This window comes from Lygodium microphyllum, chromosome 7 (assembly GCF_053477565.2).
Source record: "Lygodium microphyllum isolate KBCC chromosome 7, Lygodium_microphyllum_v1.1.10, whole genome shotgun sequence".
NCBI lineage: Eukaryota > Viridiplantae > Streptophyta > Polypodiopsida > Schizaeales > Lygodiaceae > Lygodium > Lygodium microphyllum.
In genome coordinates, this window is record NC_141141.1 from 162,985,684 (window position 1) to 162,995,224 (window position 9,541).

Consider the following 9,541-nt stretch of genomic DNA (forward strand, 5'->3'; position numbering starts at 1 on the left):
GCGTCAGAGAGGGTGAGAGCCCCGTCAAGCTCGGACCCTGTCGCTCCACAAGGCGCCGTCGACGAGTTGGGCTATTTGGGAATGCGGCCCTAAGTGGGTGGTAAATTCCATCCAAGGCTAAATATGGTCAAGAGACCAATAGCGAACAAGTACCGCGAGGGGAAGATGAAAATGACTTTGAAAAGAGAGTTAAAAAGTGCTTGAAATTACTGAGAGGGAAACGAATGGAGGCCGCGGGTGCACCCCGGTCGGATGCAGAACGGTGCGAACTAGTTCGTCGCTCAACGCGGGGCACTGGTCAGCGTGGGCCGATGCGGCGGGATAAGAGCGGGCTTTAGATGGCTCACCGATACCATCGTGTCGGCCGAGGAACAAAGCGTGCACCACTTGTGGCGGGCTCTGCACCTGCACTCTCGGGACACTGGCGCTCTGGGCTTTCCATCTGACCCATCTTGAAACATGGACCAAGGAGTCTAACATGTACGCGAGCTAGTGGGTGGCAAACCCACGGAGGCGCAAGGAACCTAATAGGTGGGATCTCCTTCATGGGGTGCACCATCGATCGACCATGATCTTCTGTGAAAGGTTTGAGTAGGAGCGTACCTGCTGGGACCCAAAAGATGGTGAACTATGCGTGAGTAGGGCGAAGCTAGAGGAAACTCTAGTGGAGACTCATAGCGATACTGATGTGCAAATCGTTTTTCAGACTTGGGTATAGGGGCAAAAGACTAATCGAACCATCTAGTAGCTGGTTCTCTCCGAAGTTTCCCTTAGGATAGCTGGAGCTCCTAGCAGTTTTATCAGGTAAAGCGAATGATTAGAGGCATCGGGGGTGAAACACCCTCGACCTATTCTCAAACTTTAAATAGGTAATTGGCCGGGGTTGCTCTGTTGAACCCTAGCAAGGAATGCGAGCTCCAAGTGGGCCATTTTTTGTAAGAAAAACTGGCAATGCAAGATGAACCAAAAGTTGGGTTACGGTGCCAAACTGCACACTAACCTAGATCCCACAAAGGGTGTTGATTGATTAAGATAGCAGGACGGTGGTTATGGAAGTCGAAATCCGCTAAGGAGTGTGTAACAACTCACTTTCCGAATCAACTAGCCCCGAAAATGGATGGCGCTGAAGCGCGCGACCTATACCTGGCCATCGGGGTGAGTGTAAGGCCCCAGTGAGTAGGAGGGCGTGGGGGTCGTGGTGTAGCTCTGGGTGCGAGCATTAGTGAAACGGCCTCCAGTGCAGATCTTGGTGGTAGTAGCAAATATTCAAATGAGAACTTTGAAGACCGAAGTGGAGAAAGGTTCCATGTGAACAACATTTGGACATGGGTTAGTCGATCCTAAGAGATGGGGCAATCCTGTGTCAAGGGCGCAATGCGTGCCGCTCATTGAAAGGGAATCGGGTTAATATTCCGGAACCGAGACGTGGTAGTGGACGACAATGTGACCGAATCCGGAGACGTCGGCGGGGGCCTCGCCCACCCTAAAATCGGATCACCCAGAGATAGGATCCAGCGCTGGTAGAGCACCGCATGTCTTGCGGTGTTCGGTGCGCCCCTGGTGGCCGGTAAAAATCTGCAGGAGCAAATGCCGATCACGCCCAGTCGTACTCATAACCGCATCAAGTCTCCAAGGTGAACAACCTCTGGTCGATAGAACAATGTAGGTAAGGGAAGTCGGCAAAATGGATCCATAACTTCGGAAAAAGGATTGGCTTTGAGGGCTAGTTCTAGGGGTCTGCTTCTTGACCTTGGAGCTGTCGAGCTGCCCCAGCAGCGAGGGCGGACCTCTGCGTACCGATCGGCTGACGGGGGCAGAACATCGTCCCTCGCGGGGTGGCCCTCCCCAGGCGATGAACAGCTGTCTCAAAACTGGTACCGACAAGCGGAATCCGACTATTTAATTAAAACAAAGCATTGCGATGGTCCCTGCGGATGTTGACGCAATGTGATTTCTGCCCAATGCTCTGAATGTCAAAGTGAAGAAATTCAACCAAGCGCGGGTAAACGGCGGGAGTAACTATGAATCTGTTAAGGTAGGAAAATGCCTCGTCATCTAATTAGTGATGCGCATGAATGGATTAACGAGACTCCCATTATCCCTATCTACTATCTAGCAAAACTAGAGCTAAGGGAATGGGCTTGGAAGAATCAGCAGCAGGGAAAGAAGACCCTGTTGAGCTCCACTTTGTGAAATGACTTGAGAGGTGTAGAATAAGTGGGAGCCTTTGGCACAAGTGAAATACCACTACTTTTAACGTTATTTTACTTACTTCGTGAGGTGGAGGCGGGGCTCAGCCCCTGCTTTTGGTCTTAAGGCGCGCTCGCATGCTGATCCAGGTGAAAGACATTGTCAGGTGGGGAGTTTGGCTGGGGCGGCACGTCTGTTAAAAGATAACGCAGGTGTCCTAAGATGAGCTCAACAAGAACAGAAATCTCGTGTGAAACAAAAGGGTGAAAGCTCATTTGATTTTGATTTTGATTTTTAGTACGAATACAAACTATGAAAGCATGGCCTATCCATCCTTTCGTGTTTCGGAATTTGAAGCTAGAGGTGTAAGAAAAGTTACCAGAGGGATAACTGGCTTGTGGCAGCCAAGCGTTCATAGCGACGTTGCTTTTTGATCCTTCGATGTCGGCTCTTCCTATCATTGCGAAGCAGAAATTGCCAAGTGTTGGATTGTGCACCCACCAATAGGGAACATGAGTTGGGTTTAGACAGGTTAGTTTGACCCTACTGATGAGCGGTGCCGCAATAGTAATTCAACTTAGTACGAGAGGAACCGTTCATTCACATAATTGGTCATTGCACTTGGTTGAAAAGCGAGTGGTGCGAAGCTACCATGTGTAGGATTATGACTGAACGCCTCTAAGTTAGAATCCATGCTAGATGCGACGCTCTCTACCTCCCCGATAGTTACCTGCTGACTGATAGTAGGGGTGCTTGTGCGTCCCCGAGAGCATGTGTTGAGAGTCTCCCTCAAGGTGCCGGAAGTAATCGCCTTGAGGACTCTGAATGGAAATTCCGAATGATCGGGGAGATGAATCCTTTGCAGACGACTTAAATATGTGGTCGGGTATTGTAAGTGGCAAAGTAGCCTTGCTGATGTGAAAGATGTGGGATCTAGGACATGGCAGTTAGTTATGGTGGATGGAAGGAGAAGTGTGGACTCATGATGGAGAAGACAAAGACATTGTTTGTTACACAAGTGAATTAGGTTCCAAGATTGAGACTTGGACTCATAAACACAATCTTGTGTATGTGGACAATGACACTGACACTTTACCGAAAAGAAAAGAGTACTATCATTTGCATTAAGAAAAGGAAGCAAGTACAATGCTTTATAGGAAAGTAGGAAACTGCAGTAGGCACCACTGTGCATATGGGATAGGTTAGCCTGCATGTCCTTGGCCCTGAAGCTCCATACAAAGAGGTTGTCAATGAGTGTGATTGCTAAATCTCAACACCCCTCCTCAATCACAACTAGAAAGGCACAAAGTGTGTAGAGGCTGTAATGAGAACCACCTGCAAAGTGTGGGCACACCACAAACATGGTAGACACCAGAGGCTGTCGTAGAAAAGGCTAAGTCTGGGCACCAAAACATGATGGACATCCAGAGGCTATAACAGGGGCCTCACAAAGTGTACAGGGACTGTAATGCCAAGTTACATAAGGAGTTTACAAAGCTTATGGCAGGAAGCATTAGGGCAAGGAAATACAAGGCTTTTAAAATAGTCTATCAGAGTAATGAGAGTAGAAGGACTGATGAGTCTTATCCTTTCGATCCTGGTGGTCTTCATCTTCATCTTTTGGTCCATGGTCTTCTTCTTCTTTCACAGTTGCAAGATAGGCCATTTCGGACCTCTTTCTAGCATGATAGAACTTCTCAGTGTGTCCGGTCCTTTTGCAGAAGTCACAGAAGAGCGGTTCCTTTTTACCTTTGTATCTGTTATTTACATATAACATTTGTTCATCCTTTGAAGTGCTAGGCTCTTATTTTCTTTTAAGTTTCTTTTCTTCCTCTAGCAGAGAGGCTTTAATATCAACAAGTTGAGGATCATGCATATTAGTTAGAGTGGTTGATACATTATCATAAGCAGGAGGCAAACTTTTTAACAAGACACCAATACAAACATCTTCATCCATTTTTAGCTTTATCCCTGCAAGTTGAGTAAGCAGGCTTTCCATGTAGTTCAGATGGGATGCCAGGGATGTATGAGGCTTCATATCAAGTTGGAAAAATTCAATCAATAGACCATACTTAGATGACTTTGACTGTGCACCAAATAAGGTATCCAATTTGTCACAAGTGTCATGGGGCATGTCACAGGCATCCACATGATGGATGTAGCTGTCGTCCAATTCCAGTTTAATGATGGCTTGTGCCATGTCATCATTCTTCTGCCAAGTAGCTGCAAGGTCTACATCTCGAGGTTTCTTCTCTTTGCCATTTGTGATGGCCCAAAGACCCTTCTTCATCAGAATGAGCTTGATGCAGGTTTGCCAGGTGTGAAACCCGACTTCTTTGAATCGAGCATTTGGAGAGTCTTTTTCCATGTTGAGGTTGCAAGATCAACAGCAAATCAACTCCAGAATTCTGAGATTTTATAAGTGGAAGAGCATATTACAATGTGTCAAGAGACACATGTAATGACAGTGTGAAAACACACTATGTCTGTGCTGATGTTGAGCTTGATTCTTCTTGTTCGGGGTCATTCGGTCGTTCTTTAATCTTCTCAGCTCCTTCCCCTCCTTGATTTGGTTCTGGGACAGTGGATCAGAGTGGGCTTTAGCTTGGTTAAGTGTGAGGAGTGAGAAAATGAGGGAAAAGATGAGCTTGGGAGATTTTGGCTATGGTGGAATTAGGGTTTCTGAGACAGGGGCCTGGTTTTTCAGCTGTTGCTGTGATCTCAATTCTTGATCATTTTAAAAAATTTTTACATGTCTAGGAAGCTTATGTCAAGGGCTATCAAAGCCCCATGGAGATTGACCAGATCGTGGGCTGTACGGTGCACGTAGAGTACTCGATCAGAATCGGCACAGTTCAGGACGGGCACAGTCGATTTCTGTAATGCTAGGGCTAGAGAGTAACAATGTCATCAGTTATTGTGATAGGGAGTTGCGCCTAGTGTTGGGGAACATCTTCCAAGAAGAGGTCATAGGCTGATTTGACTTGTAGAGGGAGATCTCAGCCCTCTATCAGAGGTATGTCCAGGCTGGCTATGGTGGCCACAAGATAGAAACACAGAAGAATGACAATGCTGGAGCTATAGGAGCCCAATGTTGGATTGTTATGCAACAGAGGGAAGCTTAGGGAGTTTAGGAACAATCCTCCAGAAGAGATCTTGGGGAGATATTGCCTAGTTCAAGAGATCTAAGAGCTCAAAGGTAAGTAGGTGCAGGTTTGGCTATGGCTGCCAAACAGGGTAGTGAGAAAAAAGAGTAGAAGATGAAGCCTTGAGCTGGACTGAGCTCAAGCTGAGCTAGATGAAAGTGAAATGGAGCTGAAGGAGTAGTGCCATGCTCATCTGGGCTCTGATACCATGTGAAAGATGCGAGATCTAGGACATGGCAGTTAGTTATGGTGGATGGAAGGAGAAGTGTGGACTCATGATGGAGAAGACAAAGACACTGTTTGTTACACAAGTGAATTAGGTTCCAAGATTGAGACTTGGACTCATAAACACAATCTTGTGTATGTGGACAATGACACTGGCACTTTACTGAAAAGAAAAGAGTACTATCATTTGCATTAAGAAAAGGAAGCAAGTACAATGCTTTATAGGAAAGTAGGAAACTGCAGTAGGCACCACTGTGCATATGGGATAGGTTAGCCTGCATGTCCTTGGCCCTGAAGCTCCATACAAAGAGGCTATCAATGAGTGTGATTGCTGAATCTCAACAGCTGCTACGATCCACTGAGATTCAGCCCGCCGCCACACCGGTTTGTCCCTCTTTCGCTCGATTTGACGGGGTTTTCTTGGCCTCGGCCCTTGTGTGTCATGGCACGCCCCCAAGTCCTCGTGCACACCGTGCACCCAATGCTCGGTCCTCCCGGTGGTTTCGCTAGAAGGAGGCGGTAATAAGTGGGCTTGCTTGTCGAAAGCGTGGGCTTAAGGGTTTGGCCTTGCAAAAGCATTGTGTAGAGGGTAGGTATATCCTATCAATTACACACCCGACTCGCAAAACAAAACAAAACAAAACTGTGCACCCGATCTAATCTAGCTCATGTGGGAAATTTGATCGCCTTCTCTTCACATTTCTTGCCTTGGCTCACTTGCGTTAGTGCGGTTTTCATGCTTGTCTCGCCTCGTCGACATTCGTGCCATTTCAAGTCCGCCCCCCGTGGCATGGACTCTACAACTCGGCATGGACTCTATGACTCGGATCTTCTGTGTGTTGCCTCGACGTGTGTGGGGTTCTCTTCTTCACATGGACATGCACCCTCCATGACGTGGATTCTATCACTTGATCTTTTGTACCTCATTGTCTTTATGTGCGCGAGGTTCTCTTCGTATGGATGCTCACGCTTGGTCATAAAGGGTACCCGATGGCATTCCAAGTTCGTCCATGACATGGATTCTATGACTCAATCTCATGTGCGCGGGGTTTAGTGCTCGCGTGGACACGGGTCCTCCGTGTGGTTCATCGGATAAGATGTTCGGATTGTGGTTCCTCTTTGTCGGTAGTCGATCTTTGTAAATTGGCCAATTGAACTTGCAATGCTTGCCGAGCTCTTCATTCTTCATCCAACTGCATCATAATTAAATCCAACTTTTGTTCCATGGTAGGTTTAGGAAGATCGCCTTCAGCCATTAAATCATCCATATTTTGTTTCGTCATCCTGCAAAAATTCAAAAGACCTCACACTCTCAAAATCCAATTAGTGGGATGAGCGTAGCTTAAAGTCGGGTGTACAAGGCTTATAGATTTTTGTTTGGCTTTCACGGTCTTCGTCTTTGGCAATTGCGGGATTTGAAATCTTTGTAAAATCTGCATTTTGACCTTCTGCGTGTGTTGAAACTGGTTTAACAAGTTTGCGTATGCGAACAGAAGAGTCTTCCAGGGAACAACTATACAGTTCGGTGCTTCTGCACAGGAATCGTCCTTATGGGAGTTTTGGGCACAAGTCAGTTCTGACTTTTGGTTACTTGCCGGACTTGCAAAGTTGCAGACTTATGAAACTTGATCAACTTGGAGGATTTGTGTGACTGATGACTTGGGTAACTTAGCTTATGGTAGTGTGGCAGTAAATGACGATTTTTGAGGGGGGGGCCGTTTTCAACACCGATTTGTACGGAATGCTGCCGCCCTGCCGCCTAATTACAAATTTAAAGCTTATAAGCTTCTTATTAAGCTTTATAAGCTTTAAACTCAAGCTTGAATCTTTATGAAAGATATGGCTTATCTCTGTTGACTGTGTGAGAAGACGACTTGAAGGAGAAGATGTTGGAGTGGTCCTCCGCCGTTACAGGCCGGTCCTTCGCGATCACAGGTTGTAAACAGAGGTTCTTGACCACCAAGAATCCACCCGTATTGACCGTTCGCAATGAGACTGATCATAGAGCTTGATCGTTCCAGGAGCTCCGCCTTCACAGAAGATGGGTAGCGATTGGAATCTCTCAATCTCAGCTTCGCTCTGATACCACTGATGCACAGATTGGATGCTGTATGCTTGCGTAGTGAATGCCGGAAGGTCCCCAAGAACAAAAGAACTCTAATTTTTGCACAAAACTCAAGGTAAAAAACATACACGACATGAACAAGAGACCAATTGGGTGTGCAATCTCTCCCCATGCCTTGTGTGAGCGCTCCACAAAGCATGTGTTTTATGTATTAATCATCTTCAAGCTCAAATAATAGCCCAAATTACAAAATAACATGCTTTTGGCTTTTGAGTTTGCTTTAGCACAAAATAGAAATAAAGCTAATGGGCGGGCGCCCAAAGAGTCAAGCATACCTAATACAATGTCCAAATACAAATATCATAATCGTACGCCCATGCGTATACAAAATAATAAATAAATATCCAACGTCTCAATAAATAGGCGCAACAAAATATAGGCGCCATGCCTAAGGTATGCGCCCATCAAAATATAAGTAATAACTCGAATACACGCTATCCTCCAATGCTTTCCTCTGCCACTGCTGCTATCTCTATACATCAACTGAAGCATTCACAATCGTTAGTAAAATAATACAATTAAATCGACAAAAATGAATATCTAGCAGTCTTCAGCTACATAAATATTCAACTGGCTAGAAATAAATCCTAATCTTAATTTATCACGAGTGCGCACTCTAAACTCATAAACGTTTATTAATTTAATATGTATTTTGCGGAATCACCCGCTATGGAATCACCCATGTACACACTAAATTAATGAAATGCCCGAAAAGGATAGGCGTCCCCATCAACTTCTCGCACAAAGAATCCACTTTGTGTATGAGCCCCGGTCAACAAAGTTTACGGAATCCATCGTAAAACCTCACAGAATCCACCGTGAAATATGCCTCCTGGCATCACTTCGTGTTAGAAATGGCACGCGACGGCGGCATTCAATCTTTTGTGCGTTGCCTCCATGTGAGAGGGGTTTAGGGTTCGCGTTGAGTCGCATCCTCCGTAGCATGAATGGCATGGCATGCCACCATGCCTCGCTCTTGAGCTCTCTCATGCCACTTTGTGAGTATACAAGAGCTCTTAACACAATATTAGTGAGTTTGGGAATCTCCTAATTCCCATTTTTTGAATACTAAAAAGGTGGCACCCGGATAACATGCCCATAAGTTTCTCAAAACAATATGATATGACCTATTATTGGAAAGCACTTGAAAAATGGAATCTATTGAGCTATAGAGTGCTTGATTTGGAGTTATAGTGTTCAAGTTATGACAAATCCAAAGATTTGACCACGTGTCCCAAACTTATGGGAAATTCCCATATTCCCCAATATGGTATTTCTTTGGAATTCCTTTGTGTTCGTGGTGTGATCACACCAGTGCTAATACACCGGATCCCATCAGAACTCCGTAATTAAGCGTGCTTGGGGCAGAACAGTACTGGGATGGGTGACCTCCGAGGAAGTCCTGGTGCTGCACCCTTTTCCATGCTTGTTTCGAGATCATGGCATGGCAATTCCCTCGGATCACGTCTTGACTCTCCAATGCTGACATCGTGGTAGGAAACCCCCTCGCCTTGCCATGACGCGGCGCCTCCTCTCCTCGTTGTGATTGTCTTTGCATACGTTGTGCACGGTCCCTCCCTCTGCCTCGCTTTCATGTGATACCCCCTCCTCACAATGCGAGGTTTTTTGGGAGCAGAGGGTGTGCCATGTTGTGGAGGGGTTTGGTGGAGCGAGGTTTTTCGAGGAGGGAGGGTGTGCCATGTTGTGCGGGGGGGTTTTTGGAGCGGGGATTTCTGAGGAGGGAGGGTGTGCCATGTCACGGGGGGGTGGGTGGTGCCATGTCATGGGGGGGTTTTTGAGGAGGTCCGCCCAGGGGTGGGTGGTTCCATGTCATGGGAGGGGGTTGTGTGCAGTA

The 9,541-nt window shown here is 46.4% G+C and overlaps 1 non-coding gene and 1 pseudogene across 1 annotated transcript in view; both read left to right on the top strand.

Annotated features, from left to right (window-relative positions):
* The window catches only part of LOC148034180 (25S ribosomal RNA), a 3,338-nt gene extending 196 nt beyond the window's left edge, over positions 1-3,142 (top strand). Inside the window, exon 1 of the ribosomal RNA XR_015691506.1 lies at positions 1-3,142. This exon is cut by the window's left edge and continues 196 nt beyond it. This is a non-coding gene — a ribosomal RNA (25S ribosomal RNA).
* Positions 3,143-8,984: 5,842 nt separating this feature from the next.
* On the top strand, positions 8,985-9,103 carry LOC148034181 (5S ribosomal RNA; annotated as a pseudogene).
* Positions 9,104-9,541: the final 438 nt, after the last annotated feature.